The sequence below is a fragment of the Rhamphochromis sp. 'chilingali' genome (genome assembly GCF_963969265.1).
Source record: "Rhamphochromis sp. 'chilingali' genome assembly, chromosome: 20".
Classification (NCBI taxonomy): Eukaryota; Metazoa; Chordata; class Actinopteri; order Cichliformes; family Cichlidae; genus Rhamphochromis; species Rhamphochromis sp. 'chilingali'.
Genome location: NC_137947.1, coordinates 19,925,696 through 19,942,503, shown reverse-complemented (window position 1 = coordinate 19,942,503; position 16,808 = coordinate 19,925,696).

The window sequence follows — 16,808 nt, the reverse complement described above, 5'->3', positions numbered from 1 at the left end:
AAATTTGGCAGTATATCGAATTTTCACAGTTCTATTTGTGCACAATGGTGAAACGTAGGAGCATCATCCTAACACAATGACCACTATCAGTTTTTGTCAGCATCCACATTAAATGAAAAATTTCATTTAACCGATAGCCTGTTTCCCCAAAGCTTATTTTGCTGAGGTTATTCATCAGAAATAGTGCACAGAGCAGCTGTTATCAGGTTGTGCAAACAAATTAAATCTTGTATGTGGTCTTAAAAAAGGGAAAAAAGGTGCTGTTCTGGTGCCTGCTGGGCTTGTTTTTAAGTGTCAGTTCTTTCTTTAGGTACTTTCTTTATGATTTTTGGCCATTTTATTAGGCTGTACCACGTTATCTGCTGACAAATAAGAATGCAAGCTGATTTTTTCATGGATTTTTATCATAATTATGGTATGTCATCCATTCTTGCTTCTCAAAGGATTTTCATTAGGAACGGGGCAGGAGGGTGAGCAGATGTGGTTTTCTCCAATTTTTGCATCAGTTTTAAACTCCATAAAATGCTGCCTCTGAACTTAATCCAGCCAGAGATTATGTCTGCCAGTCACATATCTGGGAAAAAAATGAAACACAATTAGTCATCCTGAATATTCAAATGTATTATAAGTCTTATTCTTTGTAAAACTGCTTAATTTTGTCGATAAACGTCGATAAACACAAATGATCAGGAAGGATCGGGAAAGCGTTTGTCTGGAGACAAAATGTGTCTTGATTTTCTGATTAAACCTGAAGAGGAAGCAGCTGTGAACTTCATTTCACAATACTTTGCCTGATTTTGCAATTATGCCTGAATAAATGCAGTGTTGGACAGAGCAGCATTAGTCCATGTTGGGATTAAGGAATTGTGAGAAGTGCTTGAAGTAATGAAGCGTCAAAGACAAAAATCTCAAGTTTTCATCAGATGAAAATTGCCAATTAAATAATAACAAAAGATAATTTTATGTGAGACTTCACATGATGAAATGATTACTTACTGTAAAAAACGAAGAGTACTGCTTCATAAAGCACCAGGTAGAGAAGAGATAGAAGTCCCTGCCAAATGTTTTTACTTAACAATTCACCTCATGAAATGTAGCTGACATTATTAAGGCTTTTTAACACATCCGATTTACACAGACGAAGAAAGAAAAAAAATCAGCACATCTATAATGAAAAGAGTAGGTACCCATGATTCCATATTAAGGACTTTGATGTCTGATTTGCTTGTTCACAGACTGAACAAAAGGCTTAATGTGCAAGTTTCAGTTAAACATCAGTTGCAAATGAACTTAAATGCCTCTCAGATGTATCCTGGATGGCACACCAAGCCAACATCCCCTTTCATAGTGAACCACTGTTTACTTTGAATTAGAATAGTGGCTTTGCTTTATTTCTAAATCAGCATAATTCAATCAAGAGTTACTAATTCTATATTTCTAGTTCCCGTTTCTCTTACTTACTGCTTTATTTGACGATTCTTTTTCATTGTGCTTCAGTTTCTGTCATTTCTCATGAATTTCATGTGCCACTTGTCTTCTGTCACCTCAGTACTCAGCTGTTGTTCACCTTTCAGCTGCCTGTTTTTGTTTCTTCTTGTGGTCAAGCATTGGAGCTGAATTCAAGTTTGTGTTCCTTATGTTTTGTCTCTAGTTTGATCTTCTCCTTGTGTAACTGTATTTTATTGCGTTTCAATTTGCCTTCCCAATGTAAGATTTTTTCTTTAGTTTTATGGACCTTTCCTATATTGTTTGCTTTACGTTTTGACCTCCTGTGTATGCATTCCAGACTGAACAATTTTATTTTTATTTTTTTCTTTCACTTAGGTCCACTCTTTACATGTCTTAATAATAAGTATGTGTGCTGAATGTGTTGTATTTAGCACGAAGAGCTGCAGAAGAATATCATTCAAGACTAGATTTTGTTGTTGTTAATGATTAGCAGAAAGTGTCACCATTGCTAAATCACAATGAACTATATTGCATGACCACAAAGAATGACTTCTGGAACAGTTGTGTTTGGAAAGGCAAGGACAAAGTGAAGATGTTTGTCCATAATGCACAGCACCATGCAAAAAACACAACAGATCAACATGAATGTTAAGCATGGTGGTGGAGGGGTAATGATTTGGGTTTGTTTTGCAGCCATACCTGGGCACCTTGCAGTCATTGAGTTGACCATAAACTCCTCTGAATACCAAAGAATTCTGGAGTCAAAAGGGAGGCAGTCTATCTGATAGCTGTAGCTTAGATGAAATTGGGTCATGCAACAACACAATCATCCCAAGCACATCAGCAAATCTACATCAGAATGGTTGAAAAAGAAAAGAATCAAGGAGTTGCAATGGTCCAATCAAAGACTGAAGTGGTGTAGTGGGGCCTTCAGACTACTATGCTTAAAGCAATGCCTGCAAGCCAGAACTGAAGCAACACTACAAAGAAGAGAGGGTTAAAATTCCTCAACAATGATGTGAGAGACTGAAGAAGTCATAAAGTGATTATTTCAAGTTATTGCTGATAAAGGTGAGTCTCTAAGGTACTGAATCATGGGGTGTATGTGATTTTTCACAGGACTAGTTAGAGTCTGGTGAAAACTCTTTTTCTCATGGCTGCAGTACTTCAGGAAGTCTACAGCTACTCGGCTGCTAAAACGATACTTTCCTTGTTCTTGACATCTTTTACGCTTATTATTTGACTCCTTCCCATAAACGGGGTGGAAACAGTAGGGGTCTGATGTTAGATGAGTAAGCCACAGAGGGCATGTGAGCGTTTAATGGCGGTCCAAGGGTGCGCTATATCCACTGTATAAGTGCTCTTCATATCAGGACTGAAACCAGTTTAGGACAAAATCAATTAATGCTGACCAGACTGTTTTGCTGTTATGGCTGATTGCAGCAGCCTCCACTGCAAATAATATTGTTCCACAGTTAGTGCTCATTTTATTGTCTTCCATGATGAGCTCAGTCTCTGCGCTATGATGTGGTTCAGCTGAAGAATATAACCTGATCAATTTTATTTATTTATTTATTTATGCATGTGCAGTATTTGTACAGTTGGAATGTCACATGCTTTTTCCAAGGCAATGCACTCTTTCAATATGATTTTTTTTAAAATCATACTGTTACAATACGTGGAGTTTTCATTATGGTGGCTGTTTATGTATAATATTTACATTTGTGTGTGTGTGCGTGTGTATGTAAGTGTGTGTGTGTGTTAAGAAAAAACCCCATATCAAAGTTGGAAATTTCAAAGACTCTAGCGCATCATACATGCACTTTGACCCATGGCTGTATGAGATGAGTTACTTTAGACACACATTTTGCTTCAGTCCACTTTTCCTTGAAAACACGTTTAAACAAGTTATATCAGCTCTATAGTTGGTAGATGACTACTGGGAATTATGTAGCAACATCTACAGTTATTTGAAGAGGCACTGAAGATAAAGGAAAAAGTAGTAGTTTTGTAATTTTGTAGCACTATACTGCTGAATCACAGCATAACTATGCACTTTATTATTATCGCTAATTGTTAGCTTCTTTTTATAGGTTTGGTACTACTATATATATATATATATATATATATATATATATATATATATATATATATATATATATATATATATATATATATATATATATATTAGGGGTGCAACGATATTCGTATCGATATTGAACCGTTCGATACAGTGCTTTCGGTTCGGTACGCATATGTATCGAACAATACAACATTTGTAATTTATTTTATCAACTTTCCTTCTGACGATGCTGTCTTTGTTGAGCGCTCAGTGAATCTGCGTTCGACTACTCCGCCTAGGCTGCACTGTCGAGCGCAGATCCACTGAGCGCTCAACACAGACAGCATAGTCAGAAGGAAGAGCGCAGGGCACCTCCCCCACCCTCATTCAGATCTGGCGTTTGGAATTATTTTGGTTTTCATGTGACGTATGACCCTGAAGGTAAGCGAGTCATGGACTAAAGTAAAACAGTATGTTGGATGTGCCATGCAATGCTCAATTACATTGGTGGGAACTAGTGTGTTAGCGCAGTTAGCTCGTTAACGTGTTGGCCGTCTAGCCCCATGCACGGGGCGATCGGCGGTAGCTCGTTAACGGAGATTTGCCGTGTTGTGGCGTTAAGGTCATTTCAACGAGATCAACCTGAAAGCACTAGTGGGAACACAACGAATATGACTGCACATTTACGCCGACATCATCCTAGTGCAAAGACAAAAACAACAAGCATGCTACTAACTTTAGCCGAGTCATTTAGACAGCTGTTAGCACATGATTCTCCTTATGCTGCTGAGAATATAGCCCAGAAGAAGCGGATAGTATAGCTTTTATTTTGGAAAGAGCCATTTCTCTGTAATAAACTCTCTTTTCCAAAGATGCATGATTCCTCAATCAGATACAGGGCTTGCAATATCGCTAGCCTGACGTCCTGGGGCTAGCGATTTTTTCAGTCGGGCTACCAAAATCTATCTCTTCCCTGCCCGTCGGGCTATTGTAGGAAGGAAAAATATATGTCAATGCTTTTGCATTCTTTCAGAAATGTAGCTGGGTAATTATGTCATTGGCATCAGTGAGCCACTGTCAATATGTGACATATTGAAATCGCGTTTGAATTTGCGCTTGTTTTTTTGCTTTCACTTTGCAATCGTGCGAACTGTGTATAGAGAGCGACAGCACTGATCTGTGAGTGATGATAATTTGCGCACCAATTCCTCTGACATAGTCTTATTAATCGTTAGCTTACTATGCAAACATGACAAGTGAAATCTCCCGCAGCAAGCTTAAACATGTGAGAGGTTGATCGCGCAGAGAATCGCTGAGCTTATGTGAGTGCGTGTGTAAAAGCAGCAGGATTTATATTTGACTACGATGACCTGGATGACTGAGAACCTTCACAGACAGATATATATTTTAGTTCTGCTGAGCCAAATAAGACAGGTCAGGGTGAAGAAGTGACAGCCAAAGAAAAGCTTACCACAAAACGGAAAAGTTATGACAAATCAGACTATAAGGCAAAAAGAAAGTGCAGCTTTATGGTTTCATGGACAAAATAATTTCTGTGGCTGCAATATGACGAGCTAAATAACCAGGGCTGCACATAAGTGGTCCGCAGGTGCGCATTCGCTGTCAAAATAAAAAACGCGCACAAGGGTTAGGGTTAAATTTAAAAACTGTACTTTTGAGTTAAAATATATATTTATAATTTTAATAAATGACAAATTAAAAAGGCATGAACATTTTTTTTGTATCGAAAAAATATCGAACCGTGACACGAAAGTATCGAACCGAACCGAACCGTGAATTTTGTGTATCGTTGCACCCCTAATATATATATATATATATAAATTAATATTAGGGGTGCAACAATACACAAAATTCACGGTTCGGTTCGATACTTTGGTGTCATGGTTCGATATTTTTTCGATACAAAAAAAATGTTTATGCCTTTTTAATTTGTCATTTATTAAATTTTCACGGCACATTCCGCACCACATCTCTGTGCGTTCATCATTTGTTTGAAGCCAGCTCACCTCCTGCAACTACTTTTCCGAGAATACGTGCTTCTTTTGTGGTTCGGACTCCTTCTGACATTTCTTTGGAGGTGGAGGAACATCACAGTAATTGCTTAAAGGAGCTTCTGCGACATCTTTAAGAGTTCTAAACAAATGTCTGTCCTCCTCCTGAAAATCTTACGTATGCAAACACGCGTTGCAACTTCATATCTTGTGCCCGTTTTTTATTTTGACAGCGAATGGCGAACAGTGTTAATTGTATTTATGCGCCCTGCTACAGACAGATGGAGTAGAGACCATCTGTCCAAATCCTGCCTAACTTCCTCAACAAGTGGGTCGAAATTAAGCTTGAAAAGAGCATGAAATTGACTTGTAATTTTAACCCCTAAATAATAATAATGGATTGGATTTATATAGCGCTTTTCAAGGCACCCAAAGCGCTTTACAATACCACTATTCATTCACTCTCACATTCATACACTGGTGGAGGCAAGCTACAGTTGTAGCCACAGCTGCCCTGGGGCAGACTGACAGAAGCGAGGCTGCCATATCGCGCCATCGGCCCCTCTGGCCAACACCAGTAGGCAATTAGGGTAAAGTGTCTTGCCCAGGGACACAACGACCAGGACAGAGAGCCCAGGGATCGAACCGGCGACCTTCCGGTTACAGATGCGATTCCCAACCCCCTGAGCCACGGTCAGGGGGTATGTGAAGTTGTCCGATACAACTTGAAAAGGCAGTGCTGTGCACTGATATTTCTGTGCAGCAGCATTCAGGGGGAACAGTTCACTCTTAGCGAGATTCAGCTTATAGCCAGAAACAAGGCTAAACTGTTCAAGTATTGAGAGCACCAAAGGAAATGAGGATGCTGGTTCTGAGATATAAAGAAGCAAATCATCTGCGTATAAGGACCCTTTGTTCTATACCATTTCTAGTAACCCCGGTGATACCTGGGTTTGATCTCAGCGATATGGCCAGGGGCTCAATTGCAATTGCAAAGAGCAACGGTGACATGGGACAGCCCTGCCTAGTCCCCCTAAACAGAGGAAAAAAGTCAGAACATGTGCCATTTGTTTTGACAGCGGCAAGCGGGGAAGTATAAAGAAGTTTCAACCAGAGATGATTATTTTACCAAAGCCGAATTTATCCAAAACATAAAAAAGGTAGTCAGAAGGAAAGTTGATAAAATAAATTAAAAATGTATTTTGTATTGTTCGATACATATGCGTACCGAACCGCAGAGGTGGGACCAAGTCATTGTTTTGCAAGTCTCAAGTAAGTCTCAAGTCTTTATCCTCAAGTCTCAAGTCAAGTCTCAAGTAATGTCAGGCAAGTCAAGAGTCGAGTCTCAAGTCACTGGTGTAAAAGTCCGAGTAAAGTCACAAGTCTGAAATTTTGAATTTCAAGTCCTTTCGAGTCTTTAAAAAAAAACGAAAAAAAGCATGTTGCAGTTATATGCTAAATGTAAATATTAGACCATGTAATTTTTAAATCTGTGTTTTTCTCAACACATGACAAAATAGTGAACGTAGAAAATATACACAAATTGTGAAATTGCACCTCTTTAAAATGCAGCTCAATTAAACCTAGCTCCTAGAATAATTTTCACCGACAGTTCTGAGATAAGCTGCATGTTATTCTTGGATGCGGTTGTAGGACCGGCTTTAAAATCGCATGACAAAAATATCATACACATTAAAAAAAACTGCATCACCAACGTAGCCTGGACAACATTTGCTAGTTAGATGAAGTCAACTATCTCATCTTAGCATATTTATATGCATATTTATAATTATACGGTTCTTGGAGTGAGTGCACACACTCATGAAGTTTAGTAACTTCAGGTCACTGCAAAAAGCCCAGGTACAGTTTACCGACGGATGGGTACAGGACCTTGAAATGCACCGTGTAGAATGAAAGACCATCGTACGTATCATAAGTTTACCAGTCTCACAAATTGTCGTCATAAATACACATTCGTTAACCGTTTATTAATAGGACCTTTGAGCTCAATGGTAATTAATTAGCAGTGGAAATAATTTCTGGTACGCATTACAGAAATGTAGCAGTGACAATAATATTGTATCCTGTAATCGTACTGGACAAACAAAAAACCTGTTTTATCCTGTGAATAAAAGTATATGTTTTTGTCAATGTACCATGGTAATAACAGAAGCGAAACGCAATATCATGTCAGGACAATTCACTATTTATGCACAATAAATAAAGGAGCATAGCGCGACAATTTCGGTTCAGTGCCAGACTTGCTTGTAACCTATATCACTAATTATGTTATGAAAATGACGTATTAACTACTAAAAAACACTGACCTTCGTGTAAATGCTTGGAGCAGACTAACCTGTGAGCTGGAGTGTTCTGAGACATTATATTTGATCTTTGAATGGCTGCAATCCAGGCCATCCATCGCCTGTTTGTCACTTCGGAAACATGGCTCGAACAATTTCTCTTCAACGACATAATCCGATAACAACCGATCTCTTTACCCGTCGGCTTCCCGTGGCTGTCATGCGACCGGCTATTGCAGTTAATAATACAACAGCTTCTTGACATTTTTGTGTTTCTTTTTATCGCTGTGTAACTGATTTCAATTGAAAGCCTGCGTGCGCTAGTACCGCTTGCCACGAGTTCCCAGAATCCTTTGCGGTTCTACCCGTGAATGACGTCACATTTTCAATCTCTATATAATATGCATGTTAAATTTTATATTTGGGGTAAAATATCAAGTCTTTTCAAGTAAACCGGTTCAAGTCCAATTCAAGTCCCAGGTCATTGGTGTAAAAGTCCAAGTCAAGTCACAAGTCTTAGAACATTTTTTCAAGTCAAGTCTAAAGTCATAAAATTAATGACTCGAGTCTGACTCGAGTCCAAGTCATGTGACTCGAGTCCACACCTCTGCCGAACCGAAAGCACTGTATCGAACGGTTCAATATCGATACGAGTATCGTTGCGCCCCTAATATATATGTGTATGTATGTATTTAGATTTTAAAATAGTACAGTGTTTTTGCACTGCTATGAGGTTGACACAAAAAATAAATATACAGCGCAACATATAATTAGAAGCATTTATGAAAGCAGTTGACAGGCTTGCATAGACATGATTAAGATCCAAGACACAATTCTGGTACTGGTCCTAAAGTGGAACCAGTTTGTGACTCCTATTGTCACTCTTATTATTGGGATGGGATCAATGTGAGTTTTTTTATTTCGGTTTTTTTTATCTTTATACAGGCAGAAGAATGCTTTGCTCCTCTTTCTTTATAACATATTATCAGAATGCCGTACCACTAGAGAAGCCATCTGTGTATAAATTGATTATTTCAGCCCCAGAGATAATGAGTGTCGATTGAGAACCCAACGGAGAAGCAGTTGCTTTCCAAAAATCAACAATCTGTTTGGCTCTCTGTCTCCCTCTAGCAAAATATTGACTGTAGCAACTGTGTCTGTGCTGTTGGACCCCTCAAAACCCCTGCTACCATTTGTCACCATCCCCCTGGAAAGCTGTGTGTGTTGTGTGTCTTTGTACATGTAGCTGGTCATTTACGCAAAATTACTTTTCCTGAATAAATTACTTTACCCAACCAGGTCCGTGGCGTATTTGCCAGTACAACTCCTCCAAGATTGTGTGTAATAGATTAGCCTCCGCTCACTGCACTGTAGTAAATGCATTTCCACAGGATTCCCCAACAGGGCAAAGCAATAACAAAAATAATTCTGTATCATGAGCTGATTCATAATTGTTGTGATGCAGTATTGATAAAAGAATTCACGTTAATATAATCACTTCAAGAGAAATGAGAGAACTACCAAATTTATATTCTCAGTTTTATGAAAAGAAAAAGAAAAAACAGAGAAGAGAAAGATTTGTATGCATTACGCTTTAAAGAGTGAGTTTGGAGGCATACAATGATGCAGCTCGGTGAAAAGATGCCATTTGAAGCACGTTTTTTGTTGTTCGTATTGCTTTAAATTAGCGCTGGTGCCTTTGCTGGGTGGAAGGGAAATGAAAAGGTAGACCTTCTTTGTCTTACAATGAGTTATACTATCTGAAAGTGGTTTACAAGATTAATACTTGGACGGCAGCTTTGAGAAAGATTTTGTGAGCAGGTTTTACACACTGCCGCACCACCCCCCACTCTAATACAAAAAGCTGATGTGTGAGAAAACTAGTCTACATGTCATCCATTTGCTCTCGATTGAACAACATTCCTGACAAAAGAAAGAACCCGGCGGGGAGGAGATATGGCAGGTTGCTGCACTGACCTGACAGCTTTGGCAGAGATGACCTAATGAACTTTCAAGGAGAGAAATGTGAAAGAAACCACGAACAACACAAATACAATTTAAAAATACACTTTTTGTAGGTTATATGGCTTTTACATTACATCGATGTGATTTCTCCCCATCCTTCACACCAGTCACACCAATCACTGAACACAGTTATACGTATGACAGCTTACAGTAGCATTACATTTTGATTCTATTGCCACATCTTCTACAGATATTTCTAATCTGTACCGTGTATGCCATTCAATATTATTCTATTCTTATAACTAGTGCTCTGGTAATTGCTTTAACTTACCAGATTAGACATGGTGCACCTCCTCTCCTCTGCAGTCAGACTGAGCATCTGTTGTTAACACAGATAAGAAGCGTGGCATTGTGAGCGGCTGACAGGATTGGCTGTCATTCCAACTCAAAGCACATGGCATGTACGGTGCGTGTTTGAATTGGCTCAATGGAGGCTTGCTTCCTCACCTGTGACAGTCGCACCTACTGCATGAGGGAGGGAGACTCAGCGCATACACGCATTCAGAATCATGCCAAACCTGATTGTTGGTGCCCTACCTATGAAAATGAATCTATAAAGCCTTGTATTAGATGATTATGGTGTACTCATTTTTAAAGAAATGCAGTAGTACAATGCTGAGCCGCTTTGTCAGTAACAATTTTTATTTCAATAAAGGGTGGGTTTGCATTGTAAAAGAATAATTTATTAGAACTTTGCGAAGTAAATGTGAGTGTTATGTTCTTTAAAAGGTTTATATATTTGGCAAACAATAGCAAAGCATCAGTGATTTCTGGTGTCTTGGATGATAAAATGTCTCCGATTTATACTAAAAAGATTAAGAACCAATAAATGTGAAATACATGACACAATGGAAGGACATTATTGTTGCTTTGCTCATGGTGATATTCTTACATTATGTTCAGCAGTCAGTGCCAGGCTGACAGCTCTTCCAAAAAAATGCCAATACAAAAAGCGAGTGCGTGTGCATGCCGGTGCCAAGACGGCCCCATCCTCTGTATTTGTTGTTCTATTAACAGAAAATGTGCATGAAATGCAATGTTTGATAAAAGCAGAAACGTGCCAAAAAATGCTTGTGCCTAAAATGTGGAACCTCACCTTGTATTAATCACATATTTCCACGGGCCAGGGCCAAGCCACATTTCACTGAAGTCTCACCTGACGTTTTTGCTATACCCTGTTAACGACTGAAATGACAAACAAACGCGACTGTAAGCATAACCTCAGTGGCAGAAGTAATTACACCCAAGGTATAAGGGAGGGAGGAGAGCTCATAATCAGTTTGTCAGCTCTAATAAGATCTCGCTCCCACTGAGAAGAAGTAATCTACTGGAAGCTGATTTGACTGATGAACCTCCAAAGTAACCACCAAGCCAGAGAATTTATCATATTATACAGTGCATTATTTCAGCGTTATTATGGTGATCACAGGGGTTACAGCCTGTAATAATTCAGGCAGTTCATATGGTAATATTACACTATATTATTTTATGCATGCAACCATTTAGTGCTAAAATTAAGTAGATTACAAAGAGTCCTGTAACAGTAACTTTGTCGTCAGGGTTGTTAGGGTTAGGGTCAGTGGGAAAGTGTATAGTTTTATCAGCCACTTTATAGTATACCGTTTCAATTGGTGATGCTACAGTCACACAATAGATGAGACTCAAGCGTGACCAAAATTATCGCAACAAATTAGTTGCCATCTAATTATAAAACCACCAATCTTTGTCTAGTCGCAAAGAGAATGCAATCCTATTTTTACTCTGACTGACTAAGCCATAATGCAAACATTTAATCAGCCAAACACATTGCAAATGCATCAGACTGAACAGTGATTTAAGTGACTCTAAAAATGGCAGGTTTGTTGGTTTCAGACAAGCTGGTCTGAGTGTTTCAGAAACTGCTGATCTACTGGGATTTACCCATCCTAATGTCTTTGGGGTTTACAGAAAATGGTCCAAAAAATGAGCAGCAGTCCTCTGGGTGAAAATGCCTTGTTGATTTCAGAGTTCGGAGGAGAATGGCTGGACTTCTTTGAGCTAACAGGAAGGCAACTCAAATAACTATGCATTACAACAAGTGTGCATAAGAGCTTCTCTGAATGAACCTTGAAGAAGATGGGCTGCAGCAGTGGACCCCAACCCCCCGGGCCGTGAACTGGTATTGGTCTGTGAGGCGTTTGGTACTGGGCCACGAGAGTTGAGGCTCGGGTGTCAAATTTATGGTTTTCAGGGTTTTAATTGGTTTTTAGCGTTATTTTTTTAATTGTTTTTATCATTAACTCGGTTTCCCCAGGTCTTTTCACGTGTGTTATGAATAAATCTTCGGGGTTTTTTTGACCGGTACTGGTTTTCTTTTGTTGTATTTATCCGCGACACCTTAAAGGCTGGTCTGTGAAAATGTTGTAGGACATACACCAGTCGTTCAACCGGGCCTTGTAAGGTTGATGAGGAGAAGGTGCATTAAAGGATAAAGCTGTGGAATTCCCAGTAACAGTATGCTCGTGTATTCTTCCAACTATCCTGCTAAGTGTTTCCTCTCAACCACTGAGTACAACCCAGCGTTACAACAGCTAACCTGAGTATTGTCACTGACCATGCACATCCCTTTATGACCACAGTGTACCTATCTTCTGATGGCTGCTAGCAGCACCATAGGGTACTCAAAGCTCAAATCATCATGATGTGTTTACTGTACTTGAATGGCCTCAATCTAATTGGACACACTTTTGGAGTGTGGTGGAAAAGCAGATCATGCATGTTCAACTCGCAAATCTGCAGCAACTGTGTGATGCTATCGTGTCAGTGAGGACCAGAATCTCTGAGGAATGTTTCCAGCACCTCGTTGAATCTATGCCACAAATGATTAAGGCAGTTCAGAAGGCAACAAGGGTCCAACTCGGTACTGGCAAAGTGTCATCTAATAAAGTCTATAATTAATTCATAAAAAAGGTTAATCTATAGTGTTTTAAGAGTGACCTGCCATGACATTTATGAAGATATCAAAGACTGACTTTGAGAGTAAGGGCCAGATGATATGATATTTTAAAAAAAAAATCTCCCTGTTTCCTCTTTAATACTCGCAATGTTGGCAAAACACTGTTCTATATTATGGTTATAATGGGGCCCTGTGTATCATAATTACTTAAATTATAATACAGAGACCACTGCAAGGGCTTGCACAAAATTAAGAGCTAGCTGAATGTGCAGTGTAACATGATAAACATGCAGTAAAGGGACCATCTGTGCATATGGTGGGAAATTACATTATAGCTCCATCTCTAAAATGGTGATTGAATAGAAGAGAGCAATACAAAGACAGACAGTGGCAGGTAAACGTCCCCAGTGGACACTGTGTTTTGTAGGATGATTCTAAAGCTTTACTTTTCTACTCATTTAGAAGCATCTGATTTTTTTCATGTCAGTTGATTCAACTCTTGTGCACCCACAATCCAAGCCTTTCACTGAGACACTGATCCAAGTGAATGGGACTTGTTAGAGTGAGAATGTCATGTGGCAAATTGTGACAATTGTTTTGCACAGGGCACCGTTGCCCCTGTCCTGGCAGTGTTACACAGGACAGCCATCTGCATCCCACATGTCAGAGAGCAGCAGCCAACATGGTGACAGATAATTGGTAAGGGAAGAGGGCTGGAGTGAGAGCCAGGGTCTAAACCTTCTGAAATCAATTTGCACAAACTAAACTAACAAAACAGTCACATTTGTGTGCATGTGCACTCTCCTGCAGATGCAGAGTATGAGCACATTACCATTTACATACCCACCGTGTACTCTATAGTGTAAAGAACCCTTCAGATCGATTCAAAGACTGTGAAGGTCTCTGAGTTATTCATGCCTCGAGGGCGTTATCATTCTAATATATCTCACTGCACCATCTGCTTACATTTAACATTACTCATGTGATGTAATGACAAAAGTCAATATGTAAAAAGAAACAAGCCATGGATGTAACGGTGCTGTTACCTTGCACAGTCTGCAATCACATTTGTACTAAAGTGCAGTGCACAATGCCGTTGCATTTAATTAAGCATTTGCATAGAGTATGTGTTCTGTGCTGGCTCAGAATAACAAACCATAACGATAAATAATAGATTACCCATGTTGTGTTAAAACTGACTCGTGTCTTCTTTCGAGGTACTTTTTAAAGCAAGGAAACGTTCGTTTTAGTTGACATTTTTTGTTGTTGCGTTTGTTGTTGATGGAATATTTTCCACCAGATCCAGACAAACACACAAACACGAGCATGCACTCCAAACTGACACAAACTGAATGACAGACAATCCGTCAAAACTTTCATACGTCTCATTTGTCTGGGAATTAAAGCACGAAGACAGCTGAGGAATCTCAGACAGCAATCTATTCCTTAGACAATATGCTTCCACTACTTGTATGAGCCAAATGATTATTTAGCGCCTGCTGTCAGCACTGAAAGTATGAATAAATTCATGCGAGTGCTTTGGACTGCATGAGGTGCTAGAATTAACTTGCCCACTGTCCATGCATGCATTTGAGATTATTGAATCACAGATGAGAGTCATGTTCTCTATTTCATCTTCCAATTACAAGTGGAAACTCATCTTGTATAATTTTTTATTTGCTGTTATTTTTGATCAATATTTCTTTTCTTTGCCTAGACTACAAATAATTTGTTTTATTTATTCAATTATTTTACGATTTGAACCTGTAATTTCAAGATTCTACTTCCTGCATCTTTTTCCATTTTTTCACCGAGTAGCCATTGGTGTTGTTTTCTTTTTGGCAGCATTGCCAGTCTTATGTTGAAATGACAGTATCTTGGGTCCAGTGGTCCTCTTGAGGGTATGATGTCTTCCAGGTATCAGTGATGACAGGCAGAACAGTGATACATCCCAGACAACAAACTTTCATCATCCAGCAGCTCAGGGCTGCTTTCGCCCTATAAACAATACCTGGAAGTCAATAATTATAACAGTGCAGGCAAGGGTTAAAAGATTCAGAAAAATTAATGTTCACTTTATCCCCTAATCTGCTTTTTAATTTTTTTTTATTCTTTTTTATTTCCTGCATTTCCTCTCTGGCAGGAAATACAGAAAACCACAGTTTAGTAGGAAAGCAAAAGCTGTTAGCAAGTCAGGGGATTATCATTTGTGACGGTGTCACTAAATTTAGAAAGACGCAATCCCGGTTTCAGATGTAATCTTTTGCTCTGCTGAAACCCACAGACCAGATGACACTGAGTGCATAAGGTGATATGTATATAGTGTGTAGGAAAAACAATCAGGATGAATAGATATTTCTCAAAGTGAGAGATAACCTTGAATGCATTTTCTTTTTAAGGTCATTTAGAGGTATTTCACTCTAATAGCTCTATAAATGGAACCCTTCACTGCGCTGGTTGTGATTTTTCTGTTTATGCTGCAGGAACTATGTACTCTTCTGAAAGTCAGCCAAAAATCTTGTTGTGTGACGTTCCCTTTATCACAACTTGCAGCCATTTGATACAACAAATGCAAAGCACAAAGAGAAAGAATCATACTCTTCACATTGTGGATTATAATCAACACTATACAGTGACTTCTGGATGCATAAATCTTATACTGCTGGTGTATATTCAAGGGCAACCGTTAAGACTGCAGTTATCTGTTATGGCATTCCTGATTGTCTGGTAGATACATTTCTTAGGCTGTACATAATAAGTCAGGATTTGTACCCATTCAGCCTTTAAACAAGAAAACACAAGAACTGCATGATTTTTTTAGCATTTCAAATTTCTGCATTTACAATAGATTTATGATTTTTGATAATTCCCACCATCATGAGCAAGTTTACAAAACAATATGATAAGTATGCTGACAACGTTATACCATCTTTACCACAACAATTGCATTTTAAGGGGCACCTCAGTGCATCCTTGTGAAAAAGTATTGCACTCATAATACTTGGGATAGTGCATATGTTTCCAAGGGGGGGAAAAGACAAGGAATGCTACTGTCATTGTCATGAAGAGAAAAAAAACCTTCCTTATCTACTTAAAATGTGTCATGAGGTGACCAAATACCTGAATGTTTAGGGCACATACCACATGCCAGTCGGCCGAATCATAGCTTGTTTGCTTAAATCCCTGTCACTGTTCCTGTTTTCTCTTTGTCTCTTTTCACTCCAACTACAACAACAGAGCCCCAAAACACAACAAAATGAGCTTTAGGTACTTATTTTCTAACAACCTGACTTTTATATTTTTTGCTTGTAGCGACGGTTAATGTGGGTAATAATTAAAAACTGGACACTGGAAAAAATGGTTTTGCAGACAGGTGACAACTAATCATGGTAAACGGTAAATGTAAATAGTAAATGGACTGGTTCTTACAGAGTGATTTTCTACTCTACTTGAGTGGTTTATTCAACGTGCCTCATTCACCCATTAACACAAGTACTTTTTCTACACCAAAGTACTTTCTATCTAACATTCTCACACATTTATATTCCAATGAACATATCAAAGGGCAACGTGGGATTCTGAACCTTTTGGGATACATAGGCATGCAGACTGGAGAATGGAGCAGCAAGGAATCGAACAACCTTCTGACTTATAGCACCCCCCCCCCCCCCCCCCCCCCTCATGTGACATTAAAAGTCTTACATTCTGGACATGTTACAGTCATGTTGACAATGTAGGATCAAATGATAAGACACTAGTCACACAGGCCAAGTTACTGGTCCATGACCAGTGTGGCGGGCGTGGTCTGCGGTGCTGTACGGACGTACCTGCACGGCATCTGCAATCATGCCTGCCTGTTAAAACACGGGGACTTAGGGGTTGGTGAGTTATTGTGGTGTGGTGTATTTGCGGCTGGCAGCTTGAGAGCTGCAGCCGCGTGTAATAAGATGGCTCAAAACACTGATCCCTGGACCCGCCGTGTCTAATTCACACCACACTGGTGCCGAAACCCAGGAGGTGGC